Source organism: Pongo pygmaeus, chromosome 11 (genome assembly GCF_028885625.2).
Source record: "Pongo pygmaeus isolate AG05252 chromosome 11, NHGRI_mPonPyg2-v2.0_pri, whole genome shotgun sequence".
Lineage (NCBI taxonomy): Eukaryota > Metazoa > Chordata > Mammalia > Primates > Hominidae > Pongo > Pongo pygmaeus.
Window position 1 is genome coordinate 27,043,226 of NC_072384.2, and position 15,965 is coordinate 27,059,190.

A 15,965-nucleotide genomic window follows, 5' to 3' on the forward strand; every position below is an offset into this window, starting at 1 on the left:
ACTTGAAACTAAAATATATTCCCTGTAGTCCACGTGGAGCAAAGAGACCTTATAGAATGAAATTAACAAGCACCTTTGGTCTTTATTTAACTCTGACCTAAAATTCTGTGACATAATACTGCTCTTGTCTGTGATTCACTTGGAGTTTAATTTTGCAACAAGAACACAGCTCAGAGTGCCTGGTATGAGCTAAAATGGTAGCTAAAATATTTAGCATTGGTAAGGAACTTTAATTTTTGAATAGATAAAATGATTACGTGGCTCAAAAAGGAAAATGATATAAAAAGATGTACACTGAGAACCTTGCCCCACTCATGCTTTTACCTGCCCCATTTTGTGCCCGCATGAGTCACCAGCATCATCAGTTTCTCATCTGTCCTTCCAGAGCTTCTTATGCAAATACAAGCATGAGTGGGATTTTGTCAAATGCATCCTTAGTATCTACAGAGATTATTACACATTGTTTTTTTTTTTTTTTTTTTTTTTCTCCCCTTAGGTCTATTTTGATGAACTGTCTTTGCATTCTTAGAATAAGCTGACTTAGTCATGAAGTATTATGCTTTAGGGACACTGCTGCATTCTGATTGCTAATGTTTTATTTAAGATTTATGAATCAATATTCATGTGTGAAATTCATTTATCATTTCTTTTTGTATAGCCTTTGTTATCAGTGTTATCCTTTCTTGATAAAAGAAACTGGAAGTCTTTTTTTCCTTTTGTCTAGGCTCAGAAATGGTTGATATAATGTTGGAGTAATCCATCTTTATTTATTTATTTTATTTTTTTATTTTTTTATGTTTTTTGAGTCTGTCACCCAGGCTGGAGTGCAGTGGCCTGATCTTGGCTCACTGCAAGCTCCACCTCCTGGGTTCATGCCATTCTCCTGCCTCAGCCTCGCGAGTAGCTGGGACTACAGGCGCCCGCCACCGCCCACCACCACGCTCGGCTTATTTTTTGTATTTTTAGTAGAGACGGGGTTTCACCATGTTAGCCAGGATGGTCTCGATCTCCTGACCTCGTGATCTGCCCACCTCGGCCTCCAAAAGTGCTGGGATTACAGGCGTGAGCCACCGCGCCCGGCCCTGTCTTTAAAGATTTGGTTAAATTTGAGAAACTTCTAGCCCTGGTGCTTTTGAATATTAGTTCCTTCTTAATTTTCTCCAACTTTTTCTATGATAATCAGTCTATATGCATGTTCTGGAGTTGGTTTCAGTGAATGATATTCACCTAGAAAAGTAGCCATATCTTTCAGATTCATAAGTTTATGTACATAAAATTGTGCAAAATAGTTTTAAATATTTCCTTGGTTTCTGCATTATCTTCTTCTTGTTACTTATTATGTTTGTGTTTGTTCTTTTGTTCTTGATTTTTGATAAGACTTATCTCTTTTGCTGTTTTTATTCCCCCAATGACCCAGTTATTCACTTACCATTTAATTTGCTTTTCCTTCTATTATTTAACTCATTTATCCTTTTATTTCTACTTTCTTCCTTCTAGTTTTCTTTGGTTTATTTTGTTCCTCCTTTTTTTCTAATTTTGAAGGTTCATTCTTAATTTCTTCAATTTCATTCCCTTTATAAAATTATTTTAGGCTACAACATTTCTTATGAGTACTGCTTTCGTTCTATCCTCTAGATTCAGAACATAATATGTAGTATTTTCACTATCATTGTCTTTTAGGAATCTGCATATTGGATTTGTAGCCAACTTTGACCCAAAAGTTGTTTAAATAACAACTTTCATAAAATTCTCCAATTCTGCATTAATTTTTAATTTTACTGCATTGTGAACAGAAAATGATGTCTACATTATTGCTACTTTTTGACATCGAGATTTTCTTTGCAATGGTCAATGGTAGGATTAATTACTGTGGCTGTTCCATGGGCACTTGAAACTAAAATATATTCCCTAACTTCAGGGCACATAGTATGACATCTGATCCATCATATCTACATTTATGATTATGTCACTTAGGTCTTTTTAGATCTTTATTTTCAGTCGAATTGATTTGAGAGGATGTGCTGCTTTTTCAAAACTGAGATGTAGAGAGGCCGAGGAGGTGCCAGTTCGTGGGGGAAGGTAGAGTATGGAGAAATCACAGGGTCTGTAGATCATCTCTAATCAAACATCACTCTGGCCATAAAGGCCCCTGCCCCAAAATTCAACAAGGTCTATATTTTCTCATTTTTATTGGTATTATTTGAAAGGAGGAAGAATCAACTTTTTATTCAATCAGGTAATTTTTTATTGTTTTCTATCTTTCCTATACATAAACTTTGTTTCCCAAATCAAGTTGGAAAATTCAGTCCTCCTTTTGTATCTCCATGGTGGATAGGACAAGGTCCTACTCATGGCTTGGTGGGGGGATTTTAAATGGTGATGTTGCTAATAATTACACCTAAGCACTTACTATGAGACAAGTTCTCTTCTAGATATTTTGTATGTCTTAGATTATTTAATTCTTACATCAACTTATAATGCCGCCATTTTACAAATTAAAAAAAAAAAAAGCAAGGCACGTGGATGTAAAATAACTTGCCCAGGTTCAAACTGCTAGTGAGCAGCAGAGCCAGGACCCCAGCCTGAGCCACTGGGCTCTGTTGCCGCTTTTAGAGACCAACTCACCCACCGGCTTCACTACATGCGTGAAGAAACAGGGACTTGAGTCTGCTAAGCAAACTGCCGGGAGAGCTAAAACTAGACCCCTGGTATTTGGATCTTTATCCAGAGCCTTCCTGCTGTGCATCACTGCCCCTCACGATGCACAGAAGTTGTATTTGTGGTAGCAAGAGGTTGTCATTTGCTGGATGACATGGGCTAATGGTTTAATAGCAACCCCTGCCTACCTCACCTCACAGGACTGCAGGGCCAGCACCATAGGAGAAATAAAGATGATGTAATCAAATATTATCTAAATAATGTATACTTTTTGAGTCCTGAATAAATCACTCAGCTGTGGAATACATTCATGTTTATTATTACTAGGATATATAAAATGATTTAGGATTGGGGGGATTGCAAGTAAAGAAAACTAAAATTCCACAAGGGCTAAATCCTTCTAGGTGGGAAGACTTGTGTTTTTTATAAGCACCTCCTGTCTCTCCAATTCCCATGCACATGACCTTCATTCTTTGTTTATAGATTGTGGGTGTCACCCTTGGAAACAGGCATTTTCCCAGAACAAGTAAGAACTAATGTTAGCCAATAGGAGAGAATACCAGTCAGCCCTCAGGGGAGAGGATGGCCATTAAAATACAGTACATAAAGGGATGAGCTGCTGGTATTTATCTCCAAGTCCAGCTCGCAGAGCCTTTCTCTGTTGCCAAAAGTGATCTAACATCTCCCTGCATAGCTTGGCTTCAGATGGTGAGATTTTTATTATTTTTTCATTCCATTCCACATTTATTCCAGTAATTATGAAAAAAGAAAGGAGTTATGACATATTTGGGGAGACTGACCCAGTGTATCAACTTTACTAAGAAAGGACATGATGGTTTTGGCAAGATAAGAGAATTTCATTCGGAAATTCTAAAGACATCCTATCCCAATGGAATTACTTGACTTGCCAAAAATCAAAGTTGTTTAGCTGGGTGGGGCAGGGACCTAAGCCAGATGACTAAGGGTGACACCCCTCGACAATCCACACAAGAGGCTTTCAGAAAGGCATTCTGATGCTGCGGCTGGTGGTGTTCCACCTGCATTCATTCACGATGAGCCAGCAAGGTGAGATCAACAGCAAGCCCCAGAAACCTGGCCCTCTAGTGACACAGAATCTCTGTGAGGTATGGGAACAGAAACAGTGGTCTTTATCTCAAATCGTGACACTGTAAAGTAGTCCCACTACCTACCTACTTTGGGCCCTACAGCAGAAACTGAATAAAATGCATTCTTATTATCTTAAAGAACAAATTGACTCCCAAGCCCTCTAACCTAATATTAGTATGTGGTAAACGCCAGATGAAGATGAAAGTAGCTAAATTTGGGATGAATTTCTTGGAGAGATTCTAGAATTTCCTTTCTCAGTTCTCCTAGTTTTCATTTCAAACAAGATTCTGAAATGGTTTCCTTGTGGTTCAGCTCAGATTCAAGAGAATTGCTTCAATGGTGGCTCCAACCCCCTTGGCCTAAATGTTCTCACTTGCAAAGAAGATTCCACTTAAGAGGAAGTGCAGCCAGTTAATGCTTAACCACAGCAACTCCTCCTTTACACCAAGTGAGAAAGTTGGGCTGGGTGGAGAAATGGCTGAATAATGGTTAGTTTTGCATGAAACTGAGTGTAGGTATTGTTTGAAAACCAGAGAACCCCAGAACCTCAAATTTCATGGGCCTCCAAGATCATTTATTTCAAACCATATATCTAATCGCTCCAAAAAGAAAAAATCTCTGATCTGTTTGGCAAGCAGGTTTCTCTTCCCACAGAGGGACACAGTCAACCGTAGGGCCTCTATAACTTACATGTCACATGGAATCCAGCCTTACTTGGTAAAGGGAACATCAGCAAAACATCTTAGTCATGGCCATTTGGTTGCAAAGAACAGAAAACCACTCAACTTTTAAATCATTTTTAAAGAGTTTATCGGAAGGAAAGCACAGGTTTCAGGGGAAGTAGAAAAATGTCAGATGCTTTGTCTCCCTCCCTCCCTCTCGCTCTCCCCCATCCTCCCCTTTTCCTCATCTCCAACTTCTGTTTCTCTCTGTAACTCATGCCTTTCTCTTGCTTTTGCAGCTTCCACTTCATTATGATTTTTTGGCTCTGACATAGGACAGTTTTTTTGTTTGTTTTCTGTTCTTTACATTTACCCTCATTTTTGTCATATTTTATTTTTTTCTGTGGAGAACAAGCCATGGGAATTGGCTTTCAGCAATGGACACCTGACCTGACCAAAGCCAATAAATCATGAGACTTTTGCTGAGACTTCAGAGAAGTGGGATGTGGAGGGGAGAAGACACAAGGATGGAGCTGCCAAAGCCATCCTGCCACTGTGAAGCGCAAGGCTAAGGCCAACACAGCAGAAAGGGCGAAGGGCTGGAAAGAAGCTAAGTCCTGATGGAGGCTTTCTGAAGTCTGAATCTCAGCTGTCCGTGAGACCAGTGCTGCTTTTTGTTTCATGAGCCAATCACTTTATTTCTTGCCTAAGTCATCCATTAGCACAGCTGTCAGCCTTGGATTGCCATTGAGTCAACCCCATTCCTCCACCTGGCCTTGCACTCTAGTTTCACGACTAGCCCAGTTAGGAAGGATGTGCTCAGGGGAAGTGCAGTTTAATGTGGTTTCTAGGATATTCTTTCCAGGGTAAAGGGGGGCAGAGGAAGAAAAAATAATCTATTCTTTCCAGGGTAAAGAGGGGCAGAGGAAGAAAAAAATAATCAACCTCTTCCATTTATTTTCATTAATCAGAATCCTTGATCTGACAATTAGCCTAATCATATTTTTACTGTCCTGTCTTCACTAAGGTCATGAATGTCAAAATAGAAAAGATCAAAGTATGCAGAAATCACTTCAAACTTCATAAATAATGCTTGTGATTTTTTTCATATGCAAGTCTAATGAAAATTGAGAAAACGATGTGTGCATTTCATAGTTATTCTCTTGTGGACATGCCAACCTCAGTCTTAAAATTGAAAACTATATTTAATGACTTAGAGGTTCAAATTTAAGTCATAAATGAAATTGCATCTGGTACGGTGTACCTTACATTCTCCTTCTTCATTATGAGACCATATAATCCAATTCTTTGATTTAGAACTATTTCCACTTTAGTAAGTCATGACGCAAATAATCTTTCTCCACACCTCTTGTTTCAAGACATCCAACTTACTGCACCACAAAATAGTAAATCTCAGGCTCAGAACTCCTTTCTTTGCCAAGAATTATACTAGTGAAGTTGTTCCTTGCCTCAATTAAAACTTACATTTGTTTAGAAAGGGCAAGAGTGTAACTTCCACATATATGTTTAAGTTCCACATCTAACATTGTATAGGAATAAACCAGATTCCACCAACTTTCTGTGTTGACACCCACAGGCAGTGCAGATTGCATCCTGGGAAAAAGAACAAGGACCTGACTCTATGCCCAGCTGTACATACTAGCTGTGTGGCCTTAGCAGGTTGTGTATAATCTCTCTAAGCCTCTATTTCTTCACATATGAAGTACTGACCTTATACTTTATATAGTAATATCAACCTTATGGCTTTATTGGGGTCATGAAATGAGGTGGTGTATGTAAAGCACATAGTAGACATTCAGTGTTCATTACCAGCTACTACTTAAGGTAATAATTGCCCTTCATAATAGAAATATTCATAATTCATAAATGCCCATTTCCTACCAGTTGTCAACATACATGCTATGTTGCTGTAAACCTTGCATAGTTATAAAATTAAATTTCCATCTTTCATAAATTGAAATGTTAACATCCTGCTAAAGCTACTGAAATGTCTGATTCTGCCACTGACTGGTTGTATAACTTGGGACAAACATGTAATCAATTTGTGGCTTTGCTTCTGCGTTTGTAAAATGACAATATTGGGCTGTTCTGAATGAATTTTAGTGCCTCTTCCAACTTTACCATTCTTCTGAGTCTTATATGTCAGTTAAATGGCTGTTTAATATATACGAGTCAACATGGGATAATTGCATGTTTATCGTAAAGAAACCCATATGCCTCTCGGAGGAAGACAAACTGTTGTCATCTAAAATTAGTCTCTCAAATAATATTACCTCATGAAAGAAAAAGAGGTGATGGTAGTACAATTCATGCTCAGATTTTGTAATCTGGGAAATCTCTAAAAATTGAGAGATGTAAGAGGTGATGACAGAACAATTCATTTGCTCACATTTTGTAATTTGGAAATCTCTAAAAATTATTCTCAAAGGTAGAAAGTGAAATTGAATTTAGGGACATAGAGATACTCACAGAAAAGTATGTAGCAGAACACATCATTAGGTTTACAATTGCAACTCCATATATAAATAAGCCTCCAAACCCAAGTTGCCTTAGTTACTGGAAATCCAAATGACTGACATATTTCTATTTTTCTAGAAATGCAAAACAGACTTGTGTAATTAACCATTCCTTTGGTATTTATTTTGAAACCAACTGTGCATTTCTTGGCCTCTTCACATACAAATAATGCCAACGCCTACGCAGTTCCACAGAATTCTTGAGCAGTTCTCACTCACTCTGCCCATTTTTTTCTTGCCCTCCTCTCCATTACCTCATAAATGGTGAACATTTCAGAAATAATGATCCCATTAGAAGAAGGTCTCTACATGTTGCCTATAAGGCTTGAGAGGAAAAATTCAAAAGATGCCTTTGGATAAAAGTGGGAAAGGGAGCAGAAATGAAATTTCTAATGGACATAGCAACACAAGAAAGCGCTGTGCATGAAGAACCCAGCTTCTCTCTGACAGATGGTACGCTATGCATGCAGCTAGATGAGCAGCGTTCAGGGGCTTGCTCCATTGCAAATACAGAAACAATAAAAATGCATGTTGATTTTTAAAGAGATGTGTAACTAAGTATGACATTCTAACTGATAGAGGTTTACCAAGGCAGAACAGCTGGATTTGAGGAGTCCTAATATGGGATACTGTTTAAGTTATTTAAATGTGATTCCTAGGATGGCAAAACTTCAAGAACTTCAACTTGTCTGTGTGTGTGTGTGTCTTTGTGTCTGTGGGTTTATGTCTGTGTGTGCATGTGTGAATACAACTGGATCTACGGCTTAAGGTGGTGCATACCCAGTTGAAATTTTCTTAGAGCTTAGAAAAGCAAACGTTGCAACCCTTATACTCAGTTGCCTTGGGCAAGCAAGAAAAATATCTGTCAAGACCCAGGTCTTGCTGTTAAGGCTGGAGTTGAGAAATGCCCTGCAAATGCCTTCAAGTCAACATTAGCTATGACAGAAGCAAGACTATTATTTAACAATAGCAGCAAACGTCAAAAACAAACTGTGCCTGGCATTTTGATAAGACACTATTGAAAGAGAACCACTTTTTCAGCACTTGTGTAACCGTGGGGAGAACTTGACAATTAATATCCTGAGGTCTGGTAACAGGATTTCCAGGCTGCTTGGTGGTTTCCTTCTGATACAAATGAAAGGAGTAGGCAAGTGGAGGACATGGGCAAAAATAATCCGAAACAATGAGGCCTGGAGAAAAGGACTGATACATCAGAAATCAGGTACCTTGTGGCAATTAAAATGTAACTCCTCCCTCAGGAGACTGCACTCTCACGGTGGTGACACTATGAAGTATGAGGACAGAGCCATCAACCCTAGGTGAAAATAAGATGCTGACAAAACCTATCTCCCACCTCCCACTTCCTTTCCTCGCTCTCCAGCAGACTCATGCCATCCTGCGGCACCCTACTTGAGCTTCCCTCCATGGAAGCAGCCCCTGCCTGAACTGGCCAAACCCTCATCCCTGCTGTCAATCAATCAATTAATCAGTATAACAACCAGCCAGTTTCTGTCCTATGTCCTTAAGAACTTGCTCCCTGTTAACTAACCGATGAGTGGAGCTGTGGCAAGGTGTCAGCAAGCACAGCGATTCGTGTACTATGCTTCCTCTCATTTTGACAGAAACATTAGGGAAGCAACCTAATCCAAGGTAAATGCCAGTGTGCTGGCTCCACACTCATGCTTTGAAGTGAATGAGGAGAGAGGGAAAGGAACTAATATTTCACTGGAAAGCCCTTATGAGCTAAGCCTTTGAAATGTTATCACAGTTAATGTTAACAGCCCTCAGACAAAAGTGGTATTGTGTCTCCATCTTACAGGTAGAAACCTGAAGTTTAGAAAGCATGAGGAACGTGCCCAGCGTCCCAGTCTGCGAGTAACTCACCCAGTTAAAGCCTGCGTTCTCTCTCTCCCACAGCTGACTCTTCCCTGGCTCTCTCCACCACAACCCGAGATCACACACCTTGATCAGACTCAGAATGTTGTTTTTTTTTTTTTTTTCTTTTTCTTTTGAGATGGAGTTTCACTCTTGTTGCCCAGGCTGCAGTGCAATGGCGTGATCTTGGCTCACCGCAACCTCCACCTCCCAGGTTCAAGTGATTCTCCTGCCTCAGCCTTCCGGGTAGCTGGAATTACAGGTATGTGCCACCATGCCTGGCTAATTTTGTATTTTCAGTAGAAATGGGGTTTCTCCATGTTGGTCAGGCTGTTCTCAAATTCCCGACCTCAGGTGATCCGCCTGCCTCGGCCTCCCAAAGTGCTGGGATTACAGGCGTGAGCCAACGTGCCCGGCCTTCTTTTCACATAAGAGCCTGGCAATGATGCTGCTTAATAAAGGGAACACCAGGAACTGTGGTGGGTGTGGCAGTCTTACTTTCAGGCCTCCTAAAAGGAACCCCTATGGACAGCTGTAGATCCCGCCTGAGCAGAAGCATGCCCTGCCTGAGAAGAAACATGAGTGCAGGAGCCATTTAAATCCTGAAAGAGAAGCCAATCCCTATGTTTTAAAAGTCCTCCCTTCCACCCACTTCCTCTACCTGTGACCTTTACTACCACCAGACCAGACTTTCGGTTCTTGAGAGAACATGCACGAATCTGTCCACGTGGGTTTCCTGTCCATACCATCCAAGGAGAAAGGCCTTGGCCTCCTCCAGCTGGGTCTGCTCCTTCCTTTGAACCCCATCGGCACCTGTGCCCACACCTTTCAGAGCTTTCCTGACCAGTGTCAACACGCTGCTCTTCCTCTTACAGAATGCACCATCAGTACAGCCCAGGCACATGGCTTCCACAAAACTAACCACTTATATAACATGGGTCACATCAAAAATGACACCATCCAGCACAATCATTCACACAGACTCCTCTCACACTAAACCTTTATACAAGGTGAGAAGTCAAAACCTGTGAAGACTGTCTCTTTTCACTGGGCGCAGTGGCTCACTCCTGAAATCTCAGCACTTTGGGAAGCTGAGGCAGGAGGATCATTTGACCTCAGGAGTTTGAGACCAGCCTGGGCAACATAGTGAGACCCAGTCTCTACAAAAAGTAAACAAAAGTAAACAAAATTAGCCAGGCATGCACCTGAGGTCCCAGCTACTAGGGAGGCTGAGGTGGGAGGACTACTTGCCCTGGCTGAAGGTTGAGGCTGTAGTGAGCCATGATCACACCACTGCACCACTGCACTCCAGCCTGGGTGTCAGAGGAAGACTCCATCTCTCAAAAAAAAAAAAAAAAAATCTCTTTCCTATCTGTCAGATTTCCACATGGGTCTGGGTCTCTGGAAGCTGCAGCAGGGCAGAACATCTGCTATGGAAAGGGGCTTGAGGTCCAAGTCAAGGTCATTCCCAGGCTTTCTAGAAATGCTTTTTATTAACTTTCTAAAGAAACTCAGACTCCAGAGTGGAGGAACACATTCAACATGAATATGTCTACAAAGTCTTATACTTTTCTACTAAAAAGCTAAGATTGCATTCCTATCAGCAATGCCTACAATGCCAAGCCACTTATTCTAAGCGATGGCATTAGAATTCCGTCAGAAATGCATATGCAACATGAGGCAGGAGCAGCGAAGGGACTTTCAGGGACAGCAGACAGGTCTGTGGTGATGAGGAAAGTCTTTGGTCACTGGAGTGAAGTCAAACCAGGGTTTGAAACTCTGCTGTGCCACCCAGAAAAATGTGGATGTTGGCAGCCGTAAAATGGGGTCAATACCCACAGAAGTATGCTGGGGATATTCCCAGGAGGCACCAGGAAGACACTTGGTTCATTCCCTCCCACACATTTCCCCCTTTAGGTGAGAGGAAAAGATGAAAGTGAACCCCTTCCTTCTTTCTCACCACTCCAAGACTTAGATACAAAGTTTACGTTTTACGTAAAGACCATAATTTTGTTTTAAACTTTGCCACCAAAAAATATTTTCTTATAGTCATGTTCACTATCAATCACTAAGGCAGAAAAGTATTCTATTGTGAACAGAGCACCGCAAAACGTTTTACAACTGTGGCAGACATTACCAGGGATCACCAATATTTGGTTCTCCTCTCCCTTTGGAGGAGTGGTTACACATCCCAGCCCCCTTGCAGTTAGGGCCACAGGATTAGTTCTGGCCAATGTGCGGAGCAGAAGTGCAGTACATTCCTTCTAGGCCCAAGCAGAGAAGAGTATGAGAACCCATGCCCATTCTTCCCCTGCCTTGGCAAGCGAGTAAGGCTGCCTGTCTGCAGTGGGGCACAGTCTCCCACAAACTGCACTGTACATGTCACGTAAGTGGGAAATAAACCTGGTTATTGTAAAGCCAAGTTACACATCAATGAAAACAAGCTGCCATTTCAAAATCAGATTATCAAACAATATTTAAGGATCACTAACTTATTCTTTCTGGGGAAAAAAGCTGAACCAAACTCAACTTTAGTATGAATTTTACACACATTCTGGGAAGACACGCTTCAACATGCCCTGACATGCCTTCTCAAGGACAGACATGATCTTGATATGCACTAGGATCTGGGACTTCGAAAATTCCACAAAGATTTGTCCTTATAAACATCTTTAAGTTTCATCTTAAATTTGTCAGCCTGCAAGCTTCTCAAGCCCAGGGTGTGAGACTACGCACCCCAGGTGCATCCAGCTGATCCTGAGGTGATGGGCCAGCACTCTGCCTCTCTGTAATGTCCTGCTGGAAAATCTCAAGCTTTTTTATTAATATAAGCAGAAAGAATTGTTTCAAAACAAAACTGCCACTGTCATACTTTGGTGGAGCAGACATTCCCAAAAGATCTAGGAGTGACATGTGATGACTATAAAGGGAATAGAAATGAGTTTGATCCAATGGCAGAAATTCCCAGTGAATGCATTTTAGAAACTTTTCTTCTGAAACAAACAGTTTCAGCACTTGAGTTATTTCTTTGCTTTGTCTACTCAACTGCTCATCACAATGAATTGGTCCGTGATCACATTCTGTGCAAGTTTCCTCAAAAAGTGTTTCTAAAAGAGAAGCAAATCTTGCAAATGAAACAGTCTCATGGAAGCACAGTAGCAGTAGATGGATTTATGGTTTTCGGAATGGCAATGAAAAATGATTGTTTTTGAATGGCAATGTGTTTCCCCAGTGCCCATTACTTTTAAAGCCTACCTTTGGGGAGGCCACAGAATGATTAGCAGCTATAAGTGCTGCCATGTGAAAGCAGCAGAGGACACAGTTACTACAGCACAATTTTGATTTGGAATCAAAACTGCCCTTGTTCAAGAAAATCCTCACAGAAACTGAAACCAGGGAAACAGTGAAAAGGAAAAATCGCCCATATATGGCAATCAGTTTTGACACGAGGCTCACCAATAGCCCAGTCTTTCCAAGGCACATCATTATCTATCTGATCTGCCAAATCTGATACTTAACAACATTGTCTTCAGAACAGTTGACGTAGCCTGGAAAAGTCTATCTTGTAAATCACAAAGATGACAGGTTTCAGAGATCTCATCAGTGATAAAAAGAAGGGAGGCATAAAAGAGCAGATGCCAGTATACTTGCTGGCACAATGAACTGAATGAACTATATGTATTTCAAGGAGGCAAAAAACCCTCTACATCCCAATTTTTATTGAGGCCCAGTAAGAAACCACTGACTTAACCTATTTATCTCAGCTCCTAACTAAACCGAGTTTTTGAAAGGTAAAGACAAATGACCAGGGAGATAGCATGATTTTGTGGTATAAAAAAGTGGTAGGGAAAGCTGAATCAGGTCAGCCGGGTAGGCATGCTGCAGCTTCTTCCACCTACCCTAAATCCACAGAAATAGCAAAAAGAAAAGAGATTTTTAAAAAGAAAAGGAATCCACAACTATACTGCAAAATAAGTACATTCTGTGAATTAGAAACTACAAGGAATCCCTGAAAGCAAGAGTGAGTAGCTGGATGGAGGGAAACCACAGCTTGAAATACTCAAGGAGAGGACTTGCTAAATATGAAACTAGGGGCATCCTAAGCTCAGAGGTAGCTGATGCTGGGAGCTGGAAATGCCAAGGGCAACTGACCTTATGGGTTCGACCAGGCTTCTGTGAAAGCAGCCAGTCTGGCCAACCCTTCTACACTTCTCCTACTTGCCAACCTTGGACCAGGCAGAGACAGCATGGTATCTACCCCATGATGTAAGTGTTAAGTGTGGACAGTCTCAAGAAGCATGGCGATGTGCCCAAGGCAAACCAGGGGCACTCACATCTGGAGATCAGCTGGTGGCAGGCTCATCCCACCCTTCCCTGCAATGGCTCTTTAGCAGTGCTTAGAACTTTAGAAGAGCAATTAATATCCTTAGAAAAAATACAAGAATGGCAATATACTTCCATTTCAAAGTACAGTAATCTTAGAAATTAAAATTGCTATCAATAAAATTAAAAACTCAACTGATGGACTGAATGGATGGATAGAGCTGAAGAGCAACTCGCTGAGCTGGAACAATAGTTATGTAATTCTTCTAGAAGGTAACACAACAGAGAAAAGCTAAGGGCTATATAAAAAAACAGAAACAGAAGGTCAAATATGTCTAGAATAGAGGACTTTTAGAAGAAAAGGAGAGAAAGTGAAAAAAGGAACACTAACAGCAAATATAGAAGTAAATTTCCCAGAATTCAAAAGATATATCTGACTGACATGATTAACAGAAAAAGACTCACTCCTAAACGTATTGTAGTGAAATTTCAGAACACCTAGGATGATAAATATCTAAAAAATAAATAAATAAATACTCAAGGCTGTAATTCCAGCACTTTGGGAGGCTGAGGCGGGTGGATCATCTGAGGTCAGGAGTTCAAGACCAGCCTAGCCAACATGGTAAAACTCCGTCTCTACTAAAAATACAAAACTTAGCCAGGCGTGGTGGCGAGTGCCTGTAATCCCGGCCACTGGGGAGGCTGAGGCAGGAGAATTGCTTGAACCTGGGAGGCGGAGGTTGTAGTGAGCCGAGATCGTGCCACTGCACTCCAGCCTGGGTGACAGAGTAAGACCTTGTCTCGAAAAAAATAAATAAAAATAAAAATAGATAAATAAAGAGGCGGAAAGGGATTCTAATTAAAATCCCAATACAGTCAAGGCACTGAGATAAGTACCTGCTCAAATGGTCAAAAAGAGTATAGATGACACCCTTCCTTCCCACCTGACCTTTGAGATCACTCCAGGTAACATCAATACCAACATCAAAATCTGTTCACCCACGCATTGGACCTCTACTCCGCTGCTGTTCATCTCTACCCACTTCAGTGAACTATGTAAATATAGTTGTTTAGATCATTCCTTGGACCTTATCAAGATCTGGAAATGTTCCACTACATTCCTCTCTGCTTACAAACCCCAAACCTACCACTCTTACCCTTAAACTGGATTTTTAATCTCAACACTTGCAGTCATTTGACTTCACCCTATTTCCTCATGCCATCGGGTCAGCACTGCTGATTCAACTTCCTTCCCCAATTTGCCTGGATCCCATGATAACGTCTGTGGATATTTCACTGGGAGCCTCTATTAATTTTTCACATATCCTTGTGCCATGCCTACCAGTGAATTCTCAGCTGCAATCAATGTATTTCATCATGACAGGTCTACACTCCTGGGCTGCTGAGCCCACTAAGACATGGCATAACAATGTCAATTGGCTCTACTGCAAATATCTGACCTCTATCCTCACATGGATCCTTGATGGCCTCAAAACTGTCTGGCAATTCTTTCTTCATCTTTAGTCAGTTACTATGTCCATTCTTCATAGATATTGTCCAAACATCCATCATTCTTTCAAAGTTCCCTAGTTGCCCCAGATGCCCTCACTCCCAATAAAAGACTCAGTATATAATCAGGCTTTTCTTTATTTTGTGAGCTATTTTATTAGTATACAGGGAGGTATTTTATATGTTAAGAAACAGGTTAGAAAAACATTTTCAATGTAAAACAACACCTTTTCCTTTATCATCAAGATTAATTCATCCTTCCAATTGTACTTCATTGTACCAGTTACTCTTGCCTGAAACTTCCTCCTACCTTGGCTTCATCCCATCACTCTTCTGGTTTTCCTCCTACTTTTGTGTTTTTTTTTTTTTTTTTTTTTTTGAGACTAAGTCTCACTCTGTCTCCAGGCTGGAGTGCAGTGGCACAATCTCGGTTCACTGAAACCTCTGCCTCCTGGGTTCAAGTGATTCTCCTGCCTCAGCCTCCCGAGTAGCTGGGACTACAGGTGCCCACCACCACGCCTGGCTAATTTTTGTATTTTTAGTAGAGACAGGGTTTCACAATGTCAGCCAGGATGGTCTCGATCTCTTGACCTCGTGATCCACCTGCCTCGGCCTCCCAAAGTGCTAGGATGACAGGTGTGAGCTTTCCTCCTACTCTTGATCGCTCTTCTCTTTTCACCATAACATGCTCCCTATGTGATTTCATCCACTCCTAAGGCATCATTTATTACGGTCACATGCTGATGACTCCACATTTACATCCTACAGCCCAGACTGAAATATCCAAGTGTTTATGTTATCTTTATCAGATGTGCCCTACATAACTCAACCTCAACATATCAAACCAAACTTGTTAACTTTACCCATTCACCTTCTTCTCTACATTCTCTTTTAGTTTATGGAAATATCATCCACCTAGTTTCTCAAGATAAAAAAAAATGAACTTACCATTGACTCTTCCTCATCCTTAACCTTCACACCCAAGTCACCAAGTTCAGGTGATTTTACTCCAAAATGTGCCCCTCATTCTTCATTTCCAATGTTACTACCCATCTCATCTCTCTCACCTGGACTCTACCCCTTATTTTATGCATAACTACACCAGTGAGTGGCAACCTGGGTTGCACATCAGAATCACCTGGGGAACTTTCAAAAATCCTAATGCTCAGGGCATACCCCAAACTAATTATATCAGAGTTTCTGGGGGTGGAACACAGACACCAGAATTTTCTATAGATCCCCATGTGATTCCAATATGCAGACACATTTAAGAATTTTCCAGAATTGAAAACAT